At 35.2% G+C, this 25,308-nt stretch overlaps 1 protein-coding gene and 1 pseudogene across 1 annotated transcript in view; one reads left to right on the top strand and one right to left on the bottom strand.

Annotated features, from left to right (window-relative positions):
- The window catches only part of ZNF804B (zinc finger protein 804B), a 416,857-nt gene that overhangs the window by 267,066 nt on the left and 124,483 nt on the right, over window positions 1-25,308 (bottom strand). The window lies entirely within an intron of this gene.
- Window positions 5,306-5,668, top strand: LOC107541625 (large ribosomal subunit protein eL34 pseudogene; annotated as a pseudogene).

The following is a 25,308-nucleotide window of genomic DNA, read 5'->3' as shown; positions in this document are numbered from 1 at the left end:
CAAGTGGATATCTGTAAGGTTTTTTGTTTGTTTTTTAATTTGCTATTTAAAAATGTTCAAGAGAAGACAGAGAAAGGATTACAGCTGGCATAGTAAAGGCTGAGTACTAACACAGGAAAGCAGCAGCATCCTTCCTGAGGTGCCAGGCACCTCAGACCCACTGAAGTCTTTCAGACACATTCGAGTTCTCCAATCTCGAAAGAGTTACACTCTCCTCATGGCATTGTAACTTTTTTAAAGATACTTTATGTAACAGTAACCAAAATAAAATCATAGCAGCCAAAACATAGTTCACTTTCCTTTCTTCTTGAAGCTTTAAAGGTTCTATGGAAATTTTCTGCATCCCTAGAAGCACTGCCAATTCAAAAAGTGTTTATGGAGTACACCCTGAATGCATAAGCCACATTACTAACATTTGTCTCTCGGCTTACAGCTCAGAGCATGATTTCATATACATAATCTAATTTGCCCCTTATAAAGCTTCAAATATGGCTAGCAATTTCTTAAAACTTGAAAAGACACTAAGAGGAAAATGTATTTTTTCACACACATATTTTTTATCCTTAAGATGAAATGGTTGAGTGCCAAGTTTGTTTCAACAATAGTGTATTCTAAGACCACAGGTAGATATTATGAAACAAGCAAAAACAAAGAAAGAAAGAGAGGGAGAGGGAAAGGGGGAGAGGGAGGGAGGGAGGGAGGGAGGGAGGGAGGGAGGGAGGGAGGGAGGGAGGGAGGGAGGAAGGAAGGAAGGAAGGAAGGAAGGAAGGAAGGAAGGAAGGAAGGAAGGAAGGAAGGAAGGAAGGAAGGAAGGAAGGAAGGAAGGAAGGAAGGGAGAAAGGAAGAGAGAGGGAGAGAAGGGAAGGAGGGAGAGGAGGGGGGGCAGGGAGGGAGGGAGGGAGGGAGGTGAGTACAGCACATTCTCAGGAAGATACAAGTCTCAAAATCATTATTACTTGAATGAACTTCCAAATAGAATGAAAAGAACACATTTTAGAATAATTTTCATAAAAACATACGGCATCTACTATGAAAACAGAGAGTTAGTGAATGTATGGATATTTATTTTTCCCTTTTCCTTCTGGGAAGCATCAATAGTTCTGAAAATAAAATAAAGTACACCACAGTCTAATTTTTCTTAACATGTTTCAGTTGAACATGTATGGTCAAGTGTTTTGATGTTGTTTAAATATTGGGTTACTGTTCTTTTTATTGATTCGCTAATTCACTCAACAAATATTTTCTGAGCATTTACTAGATCCCAGGCAAGGTGACAGATTTAGGGATTATCATGAGCAGAACTCCTCAACTCAACTCTTAATTATGTGGTTTTATAATCAGATGTAGAAAATAGGCAATCATATAATAAATACATATAAAATTATAATTACAGTCAGATATGTTAAGGTGTTTATGCCAAATTATATGAGAGAGGCCTGTCTTTTTCCCTTATCTTTTTTTCATTATAAAAATATCCACTGACAATTAACATAGTATTAAAGATTCATAAATTTTTAATGATGGTGGGATAGTCTTTCCTTATGCTCTACCTACATCATCATCAATTAATAAAAGTGGTCTTTGCACATCAGCTAAACTGCAGACTCTACTGAACTCAAGAAACAGTAATGGTAGTTTCACTTTTATAAACACATAAAATCTTTGTGCTGAAACATTGAACTTGTCTCAAATACAAATACCAATTATTTACTTCTCTGAGTTATCATGCATGAATTAACCATAGATTAGATTTCATGGTCTTCATTCCTAAATTTAAATCTTCTAGGCTAAAATTAGAATTATTTAATGAATAATTTTGAGTCTTATGGCAAAGAAGCATCTTTTCCAGGAAAGTTTATGCTGTACATGCAACTCCTACAAGAGCATCAATAAAACTGACTCATTGAGACAAAAATCGTCAAATTCCCCTCAGCCTGTGGCAAGATAGACAGGTATGTAGAAACTACTGAATTATAAATGTTATGGTTCAGTTCCTACGCTATTGACCAAAAAGAGAAGGAAAGGGATGGCTGGACTGATGACAGAAAGACTTTCTTACAGGGAAAGAGCTTTGATAGCTCTCTGTATTATTTCAGGGCTTGCAGTATAATCTCATAGGTATAGTTATAAAATAAAGAAACACCTCTATCATTCTGGGTGTTCTGTAGACTCTTACAGAAGATTCTATAATCCTTAATATATTTGATGAATCATTAATACCCAAGCATCAAGTTTTCTTTTTCCTAGTGAATGCTCTCTTGAGCAATCCATTAAAGGTCAGCGTGCTAGTCATTAACTCTCCCTCTCTCCTTTATCAACTACCACAAAACCTGGTGTCTAAACTCACTCATGCACACACACACATTCAATAATTCTCTTTAATGGTAATTAAAGTACAATGCATGAATCATAAAAATAATTCAAGAGAAATGAATTGAAGCACTTTTCAAATACAATCTGGGACTAATTTTGGAACATAAAGTCTAGATTTATATTCGGACACTTATTCAACCAGAAAATATGGCTGATTTTTAAAGATTTCTTTTCTTTGCCAACTATCTCTGTCTTAGAGATGTTCGAGCAGGTTGCCTTTAAACTGTCAAAGGGTTAGTTGACTATTTGTGATGAAATCTGACACAGAAACGCTTTCTGTTTCTTCTCAAGGATGTTACAGATCACTTACCAAATGTCAATATTGCTGAATTCTTAATTATCACAACTGTATCCCAGCATACAATGAAGTAAATTTCTCCTCTGACTGCATTTTCATGTGTGACTTAAAATTTGAGATATTTGTGACAAAATATCAAAATAAAAACTAAGAACAATATGAAATCATATGGTATTTTTCTTTTTCTGTCTGACTTATTTCACTTAGCATATCTTCTAAGTCCATCCATGTTGTCACAAATAGTGAGGTTTTATTCTTTTTACCGCTGAGGCATATTCTATTGTATGAATGTATCATATCTTCTATATCCATTGGTCTATCCATGGGCACTTAGGTTGTTTCCATATCTTGGTTATTGTAAATAATGCTGTAACAAACATAGGGGTACATACATATATGTTTTCAAATTGGTGTTTTGGATTTCTTCTAATAAATACCTAGAAGTGGAATACCATACGATTTCACTTATATGTGGAACCTAAAAAACAAAATAAACAACAACAAAAACAAAACAGAAACTACTCATAGGTACAAAGAACAAATTGATGCTTGCCATATGGGAATGGGTTTAGGAGGATGAGTGAAAAAGGTGAAGGAATTAATAAAAACAAATCCCCAGTTATAAAAATATATGGGAATAGTCAATAATATTATAATAACTATGTACAGTGTCAAATGGGTACATGATTTATCAGGGTGTTTACTTCATAAGGTATATAAAAGTCTAAACACTATGTTGTACACCTGAAACTAATATAGTATTGTGTGTCAATTGTAATTAAAAGATAAATTAAAAGAAAAACTCAGAAAAATGTGTAAGTAATGTAACATGTTCTTACAACTACAATTCATCTATCTCCTACTGAATTCTGAAACCTAAACCTTTGGTTTTATGAACCTTTCAATAAGTTCTGTAAATGTTAATAAATATGAGAAATATAAGGTATTGTAATTTTTTTTACATGGGTACTCCACAACTACACTGAATATAACCCAAACCTTCATTTTCTGGAACCATCTTTCTTTAAAGAGAATCTAAATTAAATGCATTTATTGAAAATTGGAGAAAAAAGTATCTTGGATCATTAAAGGCTTAAAATGGTTTTAAAGTCATAAATATATTAAATATACTAATTATGGATTTATATTTGTGAATAAGTTAAATTTTTTTGTAAGCTTAAATCACTTAGAAAAAAAAATCACAAAACTATAATATTTTGAAAATATTTTAAAATCACCATGATAGTTATGGTAGAATTGCAATAGAATCCCACAAATAGATTATTTCCAAAAAAGAGAACCTTTTTGTCAAATAATGCATTGTCTTAACAGATGGAATCAGAAAGTGTCTATAGCAACTCAGTACTATCACAAGAAGGCAACGATAAGTTCAAGTATCCTTATACAAACTGTAGAAGATGTGACACGGAGCTGACAAGAAAGCAGGGGTTTAATAATCTACAGGTCTTTTAGAAATCAGAGATGATATCTGTATAAAGATCAGTTGATGATCAGTGCTCACCTTTTAGCTAAAAATACCTATTGATTAAAAAACCTTATAGTAAGTACATTTGAGACACTTCGAACCCACAAATTAATCTTTTTTTTTTTTTTCAGGACCCTAAGGATGTAGCAAAAAGTATGATTCACTAAAATTTCTTGAGTGGTTGCCCCACCCCTGTACAGGAGGAGCACACTCATGCTTTCCCCGGTCCCTCTCCCATTCCCACACCTATTAGGGGGTGGGGTAGGGGGAGGCATTGAATTTCTAGAGATGGCCACAGAAAATGTTTAGCGTGAGCTTTGCATATGATAAAGAAACATTGCGTAGGAGCTCCACATGTATTCAAATTGAGAACAGATGTCAGGAAACACTCTGAGAATTGGTAATATTAAGACTAGAAATCAACAGATAAACATCTCACAAAATTTTATCTTTTCTTGACTTTTATTCTTTATTCAATAAGCTACTCATGACAATAATTCAATTGAATATACTGAACAAAGTATATGTACCATATTATACATCATTTTCCTTCCAAAGGTTTATCATCTATGATGCAAGACTAAAGTCAAGCATCATGACAGATTTAATTTGAAGGGCAGAGGAAGAGGAGAGGGAAAACTTCAGAGATTACCTGTTCAATTAAGGCATTTCTGACACTTTTGCTTCTTTTTTAGGGAAACACCCCTGGATCTCTTCAGAAATCAAAAGACAGACCAAAAATAGGACATCCTAAAAATGTGTGCCAGATGTATCGTATCTAGGGCTTTTTGCACCCCAGGGTATTTGCCAGCTCCCTTTTGACACATCCCAAATATTTTTAGTACTTCAAAGTCTCCTACTTATTGCTTGCACAGCTGGTAGCTAAAAATACTTACACTGTATAATGCTACTTTCTAAATCAAAGATTATTTTTCCAAATATCCTTTATTCAGAATATGCTTTCGTAGTTAGAGCTCAGGTGGAACAGGTTGGCTCAGAATGGAGGTCAGAGCAAGATGCCCAAGAAATGCTCTGAGCAGAGGAGTGAAGTCAGCGGTCAGTGGTTTTTAGACAGAAATTGACTGTGTAAGTCTAAAGTAAGGTATGGAGAGTTAAGACCAGGGGGACAGTGACTTCAGGCATTCACAATGGGCCAGCGTTTGACGTACCATCAGAGGCTGACCCACAATACAGCATCTAACAAAACTAGGCTGCCCCGAAGCCCTGGTAATAGAATTGGTTACCTTTATAGCAAGAAGGTTGGGAAAGCACCAAAATCTGCATGTGGCCTGTGCCCAGGCCGACTTCGCGGAGTTCCTGCTGTGAGGCCTAAAGTTCTCATGAGGTTGTCCAAAACGATAAAACATGTCAGCAGGGCCTCTGGTGGATCCACGTGTGCTAAATGTGTCTTTGGCAGGATCAAGCCTGCCTTCCTTATTGAGGAGCAGAAAATCATTGTGAAAGTATTGAACGCACAAGCACAGAGTCAGAAAGCTAAATTTAAAAAATGAAGTTTTTTTAAGTAATAAAAGCAATTTAAAAATTCAAAAAACAGAAAAAAGTTAAGACCATTATACAAAAATGAAGAGTTGAATAGGACTCACAGCTAAATTCCCAAGGAATCCTAATGACTAGGCGTCTATTGCAGCCAGAGTAGACCTAGCAGCTTAGAGAGATACAGCTGGGTCGAGTTTGGGTAGGAGATTCTGGGGATACAGCCAATATCTGTATTATTGTTAACTGAGGTCTGGGGAGAGAAAATACAGGCTCGTGGAAGGCTGTCCCACAAAATAATTCAGTTATGAGAAGAATTAAGTATGTATAGCAAAAATTTAAATGCATGTTAATTGAAGGACAAGGTTCAGAAAAGGTAGTTTCTATTACTCTAAATGAGGCGGTAATGAGGATATGATTGTGAAACTGTCAAAGGGGCCAAAAATACTAGGCAATATGTGTGCTTGAAAGAGAAGTGGTGATCGCTTAGGAAAAAGCTAGAAACCAATGACTGGAAACTGTGATATATAGATCATAGAAAGAATCAGAGAGAGGGGAGAGGGAACAGGGGAGGAGACACAGAAATTCTGCAGATTCAGTGAGCTCCTGTCCCATGGCAGGGCTCATCTCAAGGACTGGGATAAGAGGAGGTCAATTTTCAGGCTGCCTATGGAATGAGAAATACGTAGGACCATGAATTCAAGCTGTTCGCCTTGAATGATTAAATTATGATTCTGAGTGAGCATGGTGTCCACTCTTCAACAAAGTGATGGTCCTGTCCTCTTCATGCATTGAAGGCATTGAATAAAAACCCCTCTCGGTTTAAACTACAACACTGTTTTCTAGTACAAGCACTAGCCATGTTATTTCGCTAAGATGAGACTGCTTTTCTCAGAAATGCATCTGATTTTTTGGAAACTCTTCTGAAAAAATGCCTTTATTTCTATATCTAATTTAATTAAGGTAGTTAAAGCATTTAATTCTACAGACTGAGTATACACTTGTGGCTGTTCCAATGATTGTTTTTAATAGGGCAGTTTTGAAAGTTGGCTCTGACTTGCCATATTCAAATTATAAGTTCTAAAAATTCTTTTTAAAAAAATCTGTCAATTTTGGCACTGCTTTTAGGATTAGGGCACACCTGGGAATACAGGAACATTTCCAACAAGACCTTGAGGGACCTAGTTCCTCTGCACTAAATCCCCAGAACGCATGAGCTGCCACTCACTGTCTCATTCTTTTGAGCATCTCTGCACTTGTGTAACAAACTGCAGAGCAGCTGTTTCTTTATTTCTGTTCCCGTGGCAGACATCTAGCTCTGACCTGTAATTTTGTAAAACCTAAGACATAAGAATAAAGAAGCATGTATTTTTTTATATGGCATCAGAGATGGAAAAAAAAACCCACAGCAACAATACCGGCTCTATATAAATGGAAGTAGGTATTATTTTAGATTCGTGTTAGAGGTGATTCTGAAAAGGGAATTAAGAAAATCACCCAGCAGCTGATATCAAGGATGTGTCCGTGTTGAACAGGAAGATGAATGGATTAGGAAATGCTAGCTAACAACAGTGGGGTGTGATATTACTCCCCTCCCACATCCATTTCGGCTTTGTAAAGAAATCATATGATGTGAGAAATTCCTTTGATTTTAAATAAAAGAACAGAGCAGAGTTAAACACTGTATGTCTGCCTGAGGTCACCAGATCTGCGGGACTGAAATCACAGATGATCTCCACATTTCTCCTCAATGCACGCCTGCACTTGGTTTACCAGGTGCTTCAGCTTGCTGTCCGGGCTGCAGTAATGAATTCTAAATTGTCACATATTGCCACAGTCACAGTATTTCCTACCTGCTGCCTACCGTGATGACCTGGTCTACAGAACAGGGTTTCTACTTTAAGTTTTTGGCCTAGAAAACACACTACTTTCCAGGAAGAAGTCCATTCTTTAAAGCAGGTTCCTTAACATCCTGCCTTCATTTTCCATCTCATGCCTCCCATTTTACTGCACCCGAGAGGGATCCTGGACAATTGTGACCGTCACTTAGAATCAAACCTTATCATATACTCTGACTTTAGTCTTTTTTATTTCCAGGGGTTTCTCTTCTTCCATGTTTTGCCTTACCTGCTGGATCAGAAACCTTGAAACTGACACCTGATTGCTCTTTGCTGCTGAATCCCATGCTTTCTGCTCTGCACATGCAATGGCACAGCTGCTCCTGCAGGGGCCGGATGCTGCAGCCAGATTGCTTTCCTCAGCTTCTCTGGGAATGGCAGCCAGCAATGACTCTTCTCTCTTTTCTGTTATCCTTGGTGGGTTTTTTCTTTTAAGTTTTTAGCATCCTTCATATATGCCATCTCCAATTATAATAAAATAGAGGCAAACAGGCAATCCTAAACTCAAATATGTTTTGTGGGTTTTTTTTAGAATGATCATTTAGGAAGGTACTTTTCCTTCAGAAACAATTCTTTCATTAGTAATTATATCCTATCTTCAATTTATTATGCATTAACCAAGACATTTAACCCCTCATAAAACTAAACTATAATTAGAAAGGGACACTGCAAAAGATTCCTGGCTGCATCACTAGTACATAAACCAACCATACCCTTTTCCTTTTATTCACGACCTGTTAACCTCAGTTGCTATAGCTGCCCCCACAACACTGCACACTTAAAAATTACTAACCCTCTTGAGACAGAGATACCATGAAAACGTCAGAGTCACTGAGGATGAAGCTCATCTACACCTCCAGGCACATGGTCTGTGTCCAGTGAAAGAGCAGGGATGTGGTAGTGCATTAGTCTATTCCGCTGCTGTAACAAAATGGCACCGATTGGGTGGCTCAAGTAACAAAAATGTATGTTCTCATAGTTTTGGAGGCTAGAAGTCCAAGATAAAGGTTTTGGTAGGTTTGTTTTTTTCCTGAGTCCTCTATCCTTGGCTTGCAGATGGTCATCTCACTGTGTCCTTACAGGGCCTTTCCTCTGTGAGCGCTCATCCCCGGTGTCCCTTTGTGTGTCCAAATTTCCTCTTTACAATGATACTTATCAGGTTGGATTAGGGCCCAACTTAATGACTTCATTATAACGTAATCACCTCTTTAAAGACTATATCTTCAAATAAGTGGTGGGGTTAGGACTTCAACGTATGAACTTAAGAGGGACATAAGTCATCCCGCAGCAGGTAGGAAGCATCAGTGTCCTCACCGTAGCCCAGGCCCTAGAGTGGCACATTCATATGTGAGGATGGCCTCAGTGGAGAGCAGTGAAGGCAACACAAATGCTTAGCCTTTGTACTACAATACATAAAAACCTAAGAATTCTTAAAAACTTAACTGGTGTGAGACTTTGGAAGAGTAAATAAAGACTGATTCACTGGCAGATAATTAAGAACAAATACTAAATAGCGCCTGCATCATTATACACAAGATTTGCAAAAGGATGTGTTACTTCAAAGGTTTCAGTGACTTCTAGGTTTTTTTGAGTTATAGGTACATCAATTAAGGTTAAAAAAATTAAAAAAAAGACTTTATTCATCAAATCTGTAGTATTTACTATGTGCAAGGCAGAGTTTTTAAGTTTATTTTATCAATTTTCAGGGAGAGAGAAAGGGAGAGGGGGAAAGAGAAACATCAATGTGCAAGTGGAACATCGATTGGCTGCCCCCTGCAAGCCCCACACTGGGGATCGAGCCGTAGCCCAGGCATGTTCCCCAAAAGGGAATCAAACCAGCAAACTTTTGGTGCACAGGACAATGCCCAGCCAACCGAGCCACACCAGCCAGGGCTGCAAGGCAGGCTTTTAGATGCCAGGGGCACCAGAGAGGACAAAACCAAGATATCCCTGTTTTTGTGGAGACTGTTGTATAACAGGAGGTTGTGAACAAAAGGGTAGATACACAGTAATGAGAAATACTATGTCTATAAATAAAAATATATCTAAATGTGGAGACAGAATTACAGTCGTGTTATCTCCAGTCCTGGCTAAAACGAGGGAGCCGTGTGACCCTCTGGGGAAGAGCTTTCCAGGTAGAGGGTTCGTGGGAGCAAAGGCCCACTTGTTTAAGGAATACACCAGAAATCAGAACAGCTGGAAGCGTGAGCCAGAGGGAGAGAGGTGAGGGGAAGTAGAGGGGACGTGAAGAGGTACCCAGTGCCTTATTATGAAAAAGGTTATAGAAAAAAATATTTACCTAACATGTGACAAATAAATGGTTGATGTCTATAATACAGAAGAACACCTAGAAGTTAATGACAAAAGTATAAACTGAGGCATAATAATAGGCAAGTTGGCCTTGGCTGGGTAGCTCGATTGGTGAGAGCATCATGCAGATACACCAAGGTTGCGGGTTCGATCCCCGGTCAGAGCGCATACAAAAACTGACCAATGAATGCATAAATGTATCTCTCTCTCTCCCCCACTTCCTCTCTCTCTAAAATCAATCAATAAATAAAAAATTTTAAAAAAGAATTGGCAAGTCAAAGACAGGGAAATCAAACAGGTCAAAGAAGGCAAGAAGATATATTCAAGATACCATGCAAACAAGGGATAGCAAATTCAAACAATAATTGAATATGAAAGTTTTTCACCAATTTAACTTTTTAAAGGGGGAGGGAAGAAAGATAAGAAATGACAGTATTGAGAATAACAAGAATGCACATAGCAGTCAATCTCACAAATGACTGGTGGGGATGAAAAGTGCTCCAGCAATATCTTTTAAAAGTACACACATCCTTTGCCCCCGCAACTCAATTCTTGGAAATCTACCCTCAAGGAGAAAATGTACCAGTTGGAAAGGTATCTATTAAAACATTATTTGTATTGGCAAAGCCAAATACAACTAGAAACAACATAAATATGTATCAATAAGAGAACGGTTGCATTAATTATGGCACATAAATCATGTGTGTTTAAATTATGAAATATTACACAACTGTTTAAAATAATGTTTCAATTATTTCTATTGACCTGGAAGAATATCTCTGATATCTTAAACACAAAAATCAAACATATGCTATACCACTGTTTTTGCAAAATAAGCTAAAAGATACCTCTATACTTATTTATCTATGTTTGTATCAGGATAGAATAAGGTATGGAAATAAATATACCATGCTGATATTTATTACCTCAGAAGAAAAATGAGGAAGGTGATAGAATAACTATTATTTTTAAGTAAAAGGAAAACATGTATTCAAGAAGCATTTGCACTAAATCATATCCTTTTATGAAACTGGACAAGGGAAGCATTTCAATCATATTTTTTGTCTCCACAGCACCACAGAACCAGGTTGAATGTTTCAGTGAAATAAGCATTTTGAACAAGTTCAATCAGTTGTTTTATCTTTGATAAATGCAACCCTAGTCATTTAAATAAGAAAGGAGGGGGGACATTATAGACATTTTCATTTATTCTCACAGCAGAAATATTTAGACAATTGTCTGGAAGTGACCAGTATAAATCTCATTTTTTTTAAATAAAACTCACTAATAAGCAAATTTTAACATGGAAAGGGACTTCATGGTATCTTTATCCACTGATGGGAAATTACTGTCAGGCAGTCCTATAGCACAGACCCCCAAAACCGCATTATGGAGTCTGTATGGACTCTTACGTACACACTCAGTGATGAACTCATACTCTCTTCATGATGTGAGTCAACTTATCTCCCCCATGATACCATGACAGAAAGCCTGCATCCATCTTATTTTTGTTTTCAGATAAGTAATGAGATTCTAAATTTCAGAACTCTGTAATTAAATGACAATATAAAATGACAGGCAAAATATTGAATATAAAATGCTTCTCTATGTGCTATTTTGTCCTCAGTTAAGTACTTAAATTATCAGTAGAATTGTATGTGGTTTAAAATCATGCAGTTTTATATGACCTATATTGATACTCAAATATTCTTTCTTTCCCATTTCAGAAACATAAAATGGATAATTTGCACTTATCTAATTTATTAGAAGGCTATAAATGGATTTTATTTTCTTCTTCAAAAGCAAAGTATAATTGAAAACAAAAGACTAACTGCTGCATTTACTCTGGCCCTTTTAACTAATTCATGATTATTATGAAGATCAAATTATACAATAGATTGATTGTTGTCACATTGGTGGTTGGAAAGATCCTTGGTACATCCTTTACTAACTATACAATTTATTTATTCATCAGGCAAATCAGAAAAATATCAATGTCTGTAATTAGCTTTTAGTTAAAATTAAAATAAGTGCTATTTTTTAAGATTTAACAATAATTACCTGTGATACGTAAATGTCATTTTGTAAATTACATGCATACATAAATTCATAAATATATCTTAACTCTCTTGTATTCTCATAATAATTTTAGAACTTCAATAGTCTAGTAAACATAAATCTAACTGTAATTCATAAAAAGTAAACTTTGAAATGCTAAATTTGGTTCAAAGTTGTAAGTTAAGGGGACAGGGGGTGTTGCTTAGCTAAAATCTGATTTTAAAAAATATTTTCAAATTATTATATCTAATTGAGAAATATGACAGTCTCCAGTAGCAGCTGTTGAGAAACTATTCCAGTGGTAAAAGATATGACAAAATGAGTTCTCAGTGCACATATCAGGTTTTACTTTGGATATTAATTTTAACCTACAGTCAGACAGTTCCTTTGTTTTGTCAGTGAGGATATACTGATTCCCAGAAAAATTACGTGAACTATGATAATAATTTCAAATTCAGGGATTTTCACAAGATATTGTAGTTTTTGTTAACTACACCACTGACTTCGACAATTTATTATATGTTGACTTGGATTGTCATGCAAATATTTACATATCTCATTTCTTTAAGTTATAAAGTCTTGGCCAATAGGGGCTACATTTATCTTTATTTTATATATTCTCAGACAATTTATATATACATAGGAATGCTCAATAATATGCACATGGATGAATGAATCATTTTCTGTATCTATAAAATGAGTTTGGTACTAGATTCTAGCCTATATATTTAGATCATCATCAAAATCCCATAGTGAATTTTATTAAACCTTAGTTTTCCAGTTTTTTCTTCTCACTTCCTCTGGCCTGTAACACCCACACCCACCTCCCCCAAGTAGATTCACATTCAATAGATTTGCTGTAGAGCCTGGAACTTTCTTATTTTATAATAGCCTAGGATATTCTGATGATGAACCAGGTTTAAGAGCAAATAAACTGGAGGTTTTAGCAAGCTGAGGTTTATTCTACTCTGTGTGTATTTATAAAATATATTTTAGTCATGAGGATCTTCAGGTAAACTGGTATAAACAAATCTGATTACAAGCAAAATCTTGAATGTGCATGCACCATAAGAAATAGGTTACAAACCTATCTTCATCACATTTGCTTTCAGGTTTATAGTAGGAAATACAACATAAATCTTTATTATGTTATATGGAGGGGAAAGATTAAAATTTTTCCTAAAGTATGGGGGGCTATACTTTTTTTCTCCTTTTACCATATCTGCTATATGTAGGGTTAGGAGTGATTTTATTTTGCATATTTGAATATATGTATTGTATTTCCTATAAGAATGTCACTGAAAATGTATTAAATTATAGTTTCCATTTTATTAGGCCCATAAGAGAAATATCTCTTATGCTTCAGCATTTCTAGATAACTGTGTTTTTTTTAATTAAATTTATTGGTGACATTTGTTAATAAGATTACATAGGTTTCAAGTGTACAATTATACGATTCTGTGATACATCATCTGTATATTGCATTGTGTGGCCACCACTCAAAGTCAAATCTTCTTTCACCACCATATATTTGACCCCCTTTACCCTTTAAGACTCCCCAAGTCCCTTCCCTCTGGTAACCACCACAGTGTTGTCTGTGTCTATGAGTTTTTGTTTGTTTTTCTTGTTTGCTAATTTCCTGCTTTCCGTTTTATATCCCACATATGAGTGAAACAAATACAAAGGATCATACAAGAATACCATGGTTTGTTTTTATCTCATGGGTAAATTCTATTTCTTATTCATATTGTTGTCTAGCGAGCCAAGAGTCAAATTTAAGGCTCACCTGCAGCAAAAGTAAGCAGTTTTAAAACATGTGTTTGGTCTGCTCACTCTACTCCTTGCTTGATTTGAAGTGCTGTAACCACACTCCTGTCTCCCCTAGATTTCTTCATGTACTATTTTTTCTCATTTACAGGGCACAGTTTTGCAAATTGCCTTAAATACTTTTTAGAACAATGTAAAGACAAATAAATGTATGACTTCATAAATGCATTTATTGAAAGAGTCTGTTGAATACTACATCAAAAAATAAACTTCTGTTTTAGTTATCACGATACACTGAAATTTAGCTCATTTGTCACTCAGCCACCCAGAACACTGCCCTCCCCAACCAGATCAAAAGCTGGTAGTAGGGAAATGGTGCATGTATCTTGAAAGTTAGCAGGTGAATGTTAGTAGTCATGTTATATTAGTAGTTACAATCTCTAACATGATTGCAGTTATGTAAAATTGATACTTTAAAACCGGGAGCTAATTTCCTCCTGAATAATAATACATTTCTGCAGACTACACTTTCTAAAAAACAAGACAATTATTAAGGAGGGTCCTGATTTCTTATTATTTCTTTTATAATAGTTCTACATTTTAGAGACCTTTTAAAAACCTTCTGTACTAACTTCGGTACTTAGGGTGGTTGTATTTTAATGGTAAGAACTAATGCCATCCTTCACTATGCTTGGATTGTATTTATCTAAAGTTCTTTCCACATCTGTCAAGCCTCCCTCATAATATGCAGGCTCAGAGCTCTTAGATGTTTTCTTTTTTGAACTGCTGTGAAGGATACACCTTCGCCTCTTGCACGTTCTGTGCTTAACACATGTCTGAGTACATTTCAACTACATTTCTTCTCCACTGAGCTGTGTAATGATTAGGATATAGAAGGTCATGAGTGACATTTAAAATTGGGCTTGTCTCAGAACTTAGGCTGTTAATCAGAATTATTACACTGGGGGAAGCTATTACTTTTGTAATTTAAGTAAAGATAGGATAGGGAAGAATCTGGATCGCAGATTCTGAGTCAATCTGGGACCGGATCTATGTGCCCACAGGAAACAGACTATACTAACATCACTTCAATTCAATTTGCAAATTTTGGAACCACAGAAATAAAAATATAGCTACCTGTGAGTGAACACATGTACAGACAGCATAATCTTAAATTGTGTATCAATAGAGAGTGCTTCCTTTGAAAGGGACCAAATGGCTGTTAAAAGGTCTTGCTTTAAGAATACTGTCCTACTAATATAGGTAAACTATCGGTACTCCTCAGTTCCAGATGTGTACTGATAGCCTACTGTTAACCAGAAAACATCCATTATTTATGCATCGTTAAAATTAATTTTCTTCTTTATTCCAATGAATGAATCTATTTCATCTTCCTCAGTAACAAAATCCTAATTAAGAATTTTTTTCATTTGGGGTCTTTTTTGGTTCCATATCAATTTTTGGACTATTTGTTCTAGTTCTGTGAAATATACCATTGTATTTTTATAGGAATTGCATTGAATCTATAGATTGCTTTGGGTAGTATGGACATTTTAATAATGTTAATTCTTACCACCCATGAGCACTATATATGCTTCCACTTATTTATTATTTGTATCATCCTCATTTTCTTTCTTTAATATCATATAATTTTCTGAGTATAGGTGTTTTACCTCCTTGTTAAATTTATTCCTAGGTACTTTATTTACTTATTTATTTTGCAATTGTAAATAGGATTGTTCTCTCAGTTTTGCTTTCTGATGGTTCATTATTGGTGTATAAAACTGCCACCGATTTCTGTATACTTATTTTGCATCCTGCTCCTTTACTGAATTCATTTACCAGTTCTAGCAGTTTTTTGGTGGAGTCTTTAGGGTTTTCTATATATGGCATAATTTTTTCTGCATTTAATGACAATTTTATGTCTTCCTTTCCAATTTGGATGCCTTTTATTTCTTTTTCTTGTCTGATTGCTGTGACTAGAAAGTCCAGTACTGTATTGAATAACAGTGATAAAAGTAGATATCTTTGAGAACAGACTGACCCATGTCAGAGGGGAGGGGATTGGGGGGCTTGGTGAAATAAGTAAAGGGATTAAGCTAAAAAAAAACACAGAAGTAAACTTATAGACACAGACAACAGATGGTGATTACAAGGGGGAAAAGGGTATGTAGGGAAGTAAAAGAGGGTAAAGTGGATTAAATGGTGACAGAAGGAGACTAGACTTTGGATGGTGAACACACAATGAAATATACCGATGATGTATTACCAAAGTATACACTTGAAACCTAAATAATTTCATTAATCAATGTAACTCCAATAAATTTAATTTAAAAAATAAAGCCAATATTGTGATAGGTTTGTGTGGTGACAGATGATTACTAAAATTAATGGGGTTGTTCATATTGTAAGACATAAAAATACCTAATCATTGCTTTAAACATGAAGTCCTAAAATAAAATATAACATTCTCAGAAATAATAAATAATATGATTGAGTTTTGAAAGCAAAGCAAAATAACTTCCCAACCCAAAATCAACAAAGCATGACTTTAAACTTGATTTTCCTAATCCAAGTCAACTAAAACTTGTCATCCTTTCTGTTTGCCTTTTACCGAGTCCCAGGTAATGCCTTGATTTTTTTCAACTGCCTTCTGCTCTGTGTTTAAGAAATAGTCAGACAATTCACTATAAAAAGAAAGGTACATACATCCAACCTCACTGGGAAACATTCAGTTTACTACAGAGTAAGAAGAATCTATATTTTTTCATAGGCCTTCTACACTAAAGTCATGGAACATTTTACTGAAATAAAATTAATCTTGATTTACCATTATATATACAACTAGCCTAAGTTTCATTCTGAAAACAACTACATAATGTTTGAAAATGGTAAAATTAACTTTTGAAATTACGACAAAGCATAAATGACATGTGCGATTAACTTTCCATTATGAGACTTAAAATTTTATTGTACAACCTTATTGTAATATAAAGTTTTTATAAATGTTTAAAATTAAAGTAAGATTATAGTGAACTAAGACATTCTTATCTCTCAACTGTGCTTAACAGATAAGCAATAACTCATGCAAAGAATCATTATAAAATTTAATGTAACATATGTCCCTTGAATAAATCAGCCAGTGATGCTCCTGAATTTTGACTTGATCACAAGAGATCTAGAGTCCCCTAATCATAGGTTAATTGAACCCCAAAATACAATAGCTTATATAATTGAAATCTTGCCAACACTTATAATATTTTATACCTCTTTAAAAGCACATGACAATGGATTGTCGTTTCTGTTAAAGGATTTACTGAACTATGAAACTAGAACTAAGATTCTCTAATTTAGTTATCTTTGTCCCTTCTGTACCAAATTAGCACTGGTGCTGACGGTTTATCTTGCTGGGTTTCAAAATGCTCTAAGTAAAGAGAAATTCTATTATCTTTCTATAAGAGATTATTCTCTTTTATTTTTCAAGTTTCATTACCAAGATAGTTTGTGCTGATAATAATGCCCACATATTCCTTACCTTAATTTATTTTTATTATTTCTAGATAAATCTCAAATTAATCACTTCTTCCCTTATATGATATTTTCCTTTTTCAGATACTGTATTAACTAATTTTGAATTCTTTTAGTCATTTCTTGATCTATATATGCTGAACGACTCTCATCTTTAAATATTTTCTTGTTTCCTTCAATTTGCTCAAATTTTCCTTCCACTTAAAAAATAAAGTAGAATGGGAGAAGTGGAATTGGGTTTTTGGAGCAATCTCCAAGAGTACTGTGACAAGAAACTACACCGCACCCCAGTCCCACCCCGCCACACACACACACACACACCCACACACACACACACACCGTTTATATTATAGCATCAGACATTAGTACTTAGCCATTACATTTAACTTGGTAATCTTTATCTTGATGCAACTTGCTTCATTTTGGTTAATATTTTAAGGAGGTTGAAACTCAGGTACACAAAATCTGAAAAGAAGCCCATTGGTTACAACAAGTGCAATCTGACTCAACTTGGAATTTTTCTTTTTTCAGCTGGTTACCAACAGGATTGGTCTCATGGGTTAGAACTATACTGCAATTTGTTTTTTCTATACTATTTTTCAGTGTATTTTTGTGTTTCATTTTTAAAGTACTCAATTGTTATTTACTCATTCTATGTAAAAATAACCAAACTGATACACTGATGTTTCCTCAATGCTTTTAAATGAAACACCTACAGCCCCGACAAAATCTCCTTGCGTTCACCCTCCACTTGACCGGCTTTAAGTTGCTTATCTTTTCATGTATCTGTTGGCCACGTGTATGTCTTCTTAGGAGAAGTGTCTATTCAGATCTTCTGCCCATTTTTAAACTGAATTGTTTATTTGTTGTTGAGTTGTAAGAATTCTTTATATATTTTGGATACTAACCCTTGCCTGAGGTGTTGTTTGCAAATATCTACTCCCATTCAGTTGGTTGTGTTTTTGTTTTGTTGGTGGTTTCTTTGTTTATTTTTTAAGGCCTCACCCAAGGACATGTTTATTGATTTTTAGAGAGAGGAAGGAGAAAGAGAGAGAAACATCAATCAGTTCCCTCCCATACATGCCCCAACCGGGAACTGAATCCAAAACCTAGGTATGTGCCCTGACAGAGAATGAAATCAACAAATGTTTTGTGTACAGGACAGAGCTCCAACCAACTGAGCCACCCAGCCAGAGCTGTTGATGGTCTCTTTTGCTGCACAGAACCTTCTCAGTTTGATACAGTCCCATTCATTTATTTTTTCCTTTACTTCCCCTGCCTTTGGGAATGTAAAGTGGTACAGCCACTATTAAAACTGTATAAAGTTTCCTCAAAAATTAAGAATAGAGTTCCCATATGACCCAGCAACCCCTCTTCTAGGTATCTATCAGAAAAATGTGAGAACATTTATTTGCAAAGACGTATACACCCCCATGTTCATTTCAGCATTATTCACGATGGTCAAGACATAGAGACAACCAAGGTGTCCTTTGATATAGGATTGGATAAAGAAGATGTGGTACATATATGCAATAGAATACTACTCAGCCATTAAAATAATATGAAATACTGCCATTGCAACAACACGGATGGATCTTGAGAATATCATGCTAAGCGAAATAAATCAGACAGAAAAAGTTAAGAACCATATGATTTCACTCATGTGTGGGATATAAAACTGAAAGCAACAAATGAACAAACAAAAACTCATAGACACAAACAAAAGTATGGTGGTTACCAAAGGGAAGGGGTTGGGGAGGTAGTAAAGGGTAAAGGGGGTCAAATATATGGTGACAGAAGGTGATTTGGCTTTGGGTGGTAGACACACAGTGAAATATACAGATTATGTATCATAGAATGTACAGTTGAAACTTATATAATTTTATTAACCAATGTCACCCTAATAAAGTTAATAAAAAATAGTTGCTTAAATGTATCCTTTTGGTTGCTACTAAACCCAAAGGCTTTCCTCACCCTGAAAAAAGGTGTTGAATCATGCATATTAAGACAATAAAGTAGGTAATCAGTCAAAAGGTGAAATCCATACAGAAGAAACACTTAGCAATTCATTGCGTGACTAGCACCACTAGTGGGAACTTGATCAAAAGGAGAAAACATAGAAATAAACTAAAATAAAGTCACTTATATATCAGGGACAAAATGGAGATGAATGCAGGTGCATAAAGTCAACTTAACCAGCTCTTCTCAGAAATCAGTAGAGGACACCAGCCAATCTCCAAACACCAAATCTATTCATGTCTCTGGACTTCTGTGTTCTCTTGACTCGACTACCATGCACTCCCCAACAAAAAAAGATCAGTAGGCAACCAATCAGCTCAAAAAGCCAAGTAACTTCTGCATTTACCTCATAAAAATCCTCAGTCTGTGAGCAACTTGGCACTCATTGCTCCCTAGGTCTTGAGATCCCCAGCTTGCAGGTCGGAAGCTTATTCAGATTCATCTCTGTGCTTTGTTGTATTCAGTATGCAAGAGTTTCGTTTTTTGACAAAACTATATTCCCATTCTTCCATTTCTTCTCTATTTCCAATATAACACTATATTAAACAGTTTTTAGATTTTTTTTCTCTGGATCATAGTGCTAAGTTCTACCTATTGAGAAAGAATTCAGTGTCCATTAAGCTATACTTCAAGCTCAACTTCTGCAAGGACCTAAAACATAAAAATGAACAAAAAAATACCTATTTCTGAAAATTAAATGATTCATAAATAGAAACTAATATAATTTTCTTCCATTACCCTCTATTCATAAATGCTTGGGCAATCTCAGCCACTAAATTCAGCTACGTAATTTGCTCATAATGTGTACTCATTTTTAATTTTCTGGTTAAGGTGGAACAGAATCTGTATTGGGAGCATTTGTCCAAGAGCATTTCATGCATAACCAGAGAGAGTTTTAATATGTCACTGATTCTGTCTGTGACAATATAAACCTTGGGAATTTAGAATTCATAAACCAGTATTGCGAATCAGAGCAAGTACAATTATTGGCAATGCCTAGTGAAAGGACATGTACCAGGAAGTTGTGTTATTAAAATAAAAGTCAGTATTAGTAGAAACTCCCATTGAAGATAAGCAAATTATGTTCTCTTAATACTTGATTGATATTATCAAAATGGTGCTCAATTACCTAAAAGTATACATAGAATATTTCTAATCCAAATCCTATTTGTAGATCAAAAAATAGTAACTGCTTGCTAAAAAAAGGTGGGGTAGATAGTATCCTATATGCCCTTCCAGTTTTTCACAAATGTATCAAATTAAATCTAAAGCTATATGCAAATAAAAAATAAGGCTCCCAATTGCAAATATTTTAAATTCTAACTTAGAGTAAAGCATATTTATCAAAAGAATGTAATATTGGGTATGCTAATAAATCCCTAGATTTATATATTCTTTCTCAACTTAAATTGCTTAATAAATAAACCAAAGATATAAACCAAAATAAAAATCACATTTAAATCAAAATATAACCCATTTGTCAACAATGTTTTTTTGAGTATATAAATCCATATATTTAATTTATAAAGTGTATTGTTTTCATTTTTTATTTATGTATTAATTATTCTCAGAAGTCCCCATATAATTTAAATTAGAACATAATCATTAAAACATATATTAGGAGATATTACTCAAATAACTTATATGCATATATGCATAACCTATGGACACAGACAATAGTGTGGAGAAGGCCTGGGTGAGAGGGGGTGGAGGGGATCACGGGGAGGGAAAGGGGGACATCTGTAATATTTTCAACAATAAAGATAAATTTAAAAATATGTATGATACCAAGAAAAAAAACATATATTAGGGAAATGTTAAACCAAAATTTAACATTTATGGCCATTATTTGTAAGATTCTACTAATTACTATGTTGGTGAGTCAGCAGGCAGAGAGGCTATTAAAATACAATAGTCTCCCCTTAGCTGTGGGGGAAGGTTCCAAAAATTCCCATGGATGCCTGAATCCACAAACAGTACCAAGCCCTGTACATACTGTGATTTTTTTTCTATCCATAGATATTTATGATAAAGTTTAATTTCTAAATTAGGCAATTCCATGGATTTTTGTTCTTGTTCTTACTATATAGTTCTTAGCAACTTCAGCTTATGATTTTTTTTTCTTTCCTTATTAAATTGAGAACTTTTACCTTTTCACTTAAAGGAAGAACTTGACTGTTTCTCTTTGTCATATCTGAATTGCCACCATCACTACTCTTATACTTCAGGGCCATTACTAAGCAATATAAGGCTCACCTGAATGCAACTTTGTCACCAGGATAATCAGAAGGGCTACCAAGTGACTAATGGGCAAGTGGCATGGACAGAACAGATAAGGTAGACCAAGGGATGATTCAAGTCCTGGGAGGAACAGAGCAGGATGCAAGATTTCATCATGCTACTCAGAAAGGCACGCAATTTAAAACTTCTGAATTGTTTATTTCATATAAACAATTGGAATTTTCTATTTCATATTTTTGAATCATGGTTGACTGTGGGTAACTGAAACCAGGAATAAAGGAGGCTACTGTGTCTCACAGACTGATATGGCATTGACTAGGGTCAAAAGATTGGTGTGCCACATCTGATGTTCATCATTTGTCCTCAGGGAAGAAAACATCTGAGGTCACATATATGTCATTTGTAACTAGAGGAGAGATGTTAACAAGAGCATTAGTGAAAAGGGGGGAGGGGGGAGAATGGGGAGGCCATGACATACACGCACCCTCCCTGTTACTACAGCCTTATGAAGTCTTCTCTCTAAGCTATTTTAGATTGTCCTTAAATGGAGTAATATCTAAGCCAAAGTTTGCTTGAGAGGAGCTTCAATTTCATTTTTAAACTTCTATTTAATTTGTCACCCTTAGTTACCTGAAATCCTGAACAGAAAGAGAAACTGGGATAAGGGAAGCTGTAGAGAGATAAACAGGCAGAACTCAGTCCACAATCCACCTAGTAGCCAACAGGCCCCTTCGGCACATCAGTGGGAATCAGAAAGACTTTTTCCCAGAACCCAGACCTCAACTACAATCAGTCAATATTTTTGGCTTAGTTGTCCTTTTTGGAAACATCTGTGAGTTTCCCTTTGCTCAGTCAGCTGTGTTTCTAGCCTGCCTCTTTAGGAATACTGTAATGCCGAAGCCTCTTAGCGATCCTCAGGCAATCACACAGCAAAGTTGAGCTTCTTGGAAAGCAGGTTATCTTTTACTATTTTTGTGAGAAATAATTACCATTTTCACTGTTAGCTAAATGATTTCATCAGCAGATCCATTTGTGTTATGTAGACAGGAGGGCAATGAACTGTTTAAGGGTGCAGATGACGATGACAAATTCTAAGCTTCTTAAGAATAGAAATAATACTGCTCATTTTGCCCTTTCCAGAAACTGGCAGAAGTAAGGTAATTAAGTAATACATTTTCCTAAAATTTACACGATATCTGCATTTTTTCATAAACAGAGGTAGGTGCTGTATTTTTAAATATTTCGATGATTTCATTAACTCTACATTCAAATCTCGTCTCTCAAGGAATCTGACTGTGAATTTAATTCAGTGATACAAGTATTTATTACTCTTCTAGATTTGAAGCTTTTAAACTCTTAGGGCACCCAGAACACTCAGGCATGCAGAAAGGATTGCGGAGGGAGTGCAGTCAGTTTTCACAGCTGACAGGATTACCAGGTGTCAAGAGACACTGATCTCATTTTGCAGAACATCTTTCCTTTCGATTCTTCAGTGGCACTTGCCTTAGATCTAGTCTCTATAAATATACAGCAAAAAAGAGGGTTATACAACAGTTTGCTTAGTGTTGCGGGGAGACGAAGCAAAATCTCCCCTAAATACAGAGAAGAAAAATGTAAATATTCCCAATTTGAGTCCCTTAAATTGTACAATAGATGAAAGGATGGTTTTTCTACATTGAGTGAGCATCTACTATTTACCAGCCACTGAATGAGGCTCTTTGGAGAATTAATTTCCTAAGTTTTTAAGATATTGTAGGGTTATTTGAGCATTAAAATATTTATTAAAGTGGAATTAGCAAAGTGTTTCTTTAATCTAATAGATACCCAATCAAATTTCTCAGAGAACTATTAGAAATATGATTAGAAAAATGGTATTACAAAGAAGTTTATACTTCACCTTGATCTAATTTAAATTGAGGGAACTTGCTTCACACTACCTGAAATACTGAAGAGTTTATTCAGTTTATCAGTGCTGCCTAAAATTACTTTCAGAAACAGGGAACATTTTTAGTGTCCTAGTATAATTTAAAAAGATGCACAATGGTGAGAGATAAACCTGATGCACAGGTTAAGCCTGAGGTGTTCTAAGATACCCTGAGGCCGCCTCCACAGTCTGTCTAGCAACTCAGTTTTCCCCCTGGTTATGTTTTTTAATCTAGTGGGGATTTTTTTTCCCATAAGAGTTCCAATGTATCTATTTCATGACAATATACTTTTTACACTCCAAATTAGAAATAAGAAAATGTATATTCAAACCACTGTCCACATTGACAGCAAATGTATAAAAATCGCATTAAAGAAGTACTTATTTCCATGAAGTCATTTAATAATAGAAATGGAAATCATGGGAATGAAGCCAAATTTGCATGTGGACAGGAAGGTAATTAGCACACATAAGAATTATCTTGCAGTATCAACAGAGTAGGAAATAAACAGTAATCAAGTCAAATAGATTGCTAGGAAGGAAAAACACACATCTCTGCACATAAGTTGAAGAGAACGTTTTAGGCTGCATAAAGAAATATCAATCAATCCAAATTGATTGTTAGGGAGTAAGAACATTAAGAAGGCAGGCGGGCAAACGCCAAGCCTGTGCGACACAGCATCTGAATTAGAGAAAGCGGGACAAGAGAACTGGTGACTGACTTGAGTTAATAACAAACCGTGACCCACTGGAGTATTTCCTAGGAAACAAAATTAAGTCTTTCTTGTCATTTTAGGAGAGGCAAGAGGACAAACACCTACTTGATGGCCTGGCCTGTCATTTTTCTGCCTTTTCAGTGCCTATTGAACAAAATGAAACACACTCCAGTAACTTAGCTCTTTCACTGCTATCCTTCCAACAGGTTTGGAAAAAAATTAGCAACTTGAATATAATAACCCGCAAGAATCAAAGAAACAATATTCTTTACCCCTGTTCACCTTGTCCTGTAGAGGAGGAAAGATACTTTTTCATCAGAGGAGAGTGTTTTAGATCATGGTCCTCTTCCTAACGAAGAGCAAAAATATATACAGTTGAAGAAAATATAGGGAGGGAACAGTCTGGTTTGGGGTTCTCGATCCTGGGAATATCTGGGTGTATTTTGCAGTCAGTATTTGTTATAGACTTGGCCATCCATTTGTTTTCATTAGTAATTTCTTAAAATAAATATTTAATTTGTTATCTACTTTTACTAAATAGGAACCTTTTTTGAGGCCAGACACTTGCCAAAGAAAACTTTAAATTTCTCATGTCTGCCTTGTTTAAGTACTTAAAACAATGATGATATTTTATACTTTATCTGGCCCAATCCTATCATTTTTTTAGACAAATAAATTGGAGTGTTCAGGGAGAAGCAGAATTGCTCCTTACCGAACTGCAAAGGAGCGGCAAGTGGAGGGAGGCACAGGTTCCCTTTTCCGAACTGTCATCATGTCATGCTATCTTGAATGAGTGCTGAATACATCTTCATAATCACATGATATTCATAGTGGGTGAAAATGTTCCCCCTTTGCTCAAAAGCCTCCTGTGATGTTAATTAGGGGAGTAGGAGGGTTGGCAAAGTGTAAGTCCACATGAAAAGGGAAAGTTGTTCAACATAAAAAGAAGAAAAACAAACCTTTGGAGATTCTTTTCAGTTCTAAGAGATACTCTTTGAAAATGATGGATAGATAGATGAACAAAGGTAGGAGTGTTTTTAATTAGTTTGAAACACATTTTTCACATTTATTCATATAATAAAAAAATCTGCTTGTCAAAAGTTCAATTTTATTGTTTTTAGCCATCTCTGCAAAAAAAAGCTGTGATATTTACTTTTTAAAATTATAACATGCAGGCATTAATTATTTTTCTTGAA

Source organism: Miniopterus natalensis, chromosome 10, assembly GCF_054644295.1.
Source record: "Miniopterus natalensis isolate mMinNat1 chromosome 10, mMinNat1.hap1, whole genome shotgun sequence".
NCBI lineage: Eukaryota > Metazoa > Chordata > Mammalia > Chiroptera > Miniopteridae > Miniopterus > Miniopterus natalensis.
Note: the sequence above shows the minus strand (reverse complement) of the source record. Positions and strands in the feature narration are given on the sequence as shown.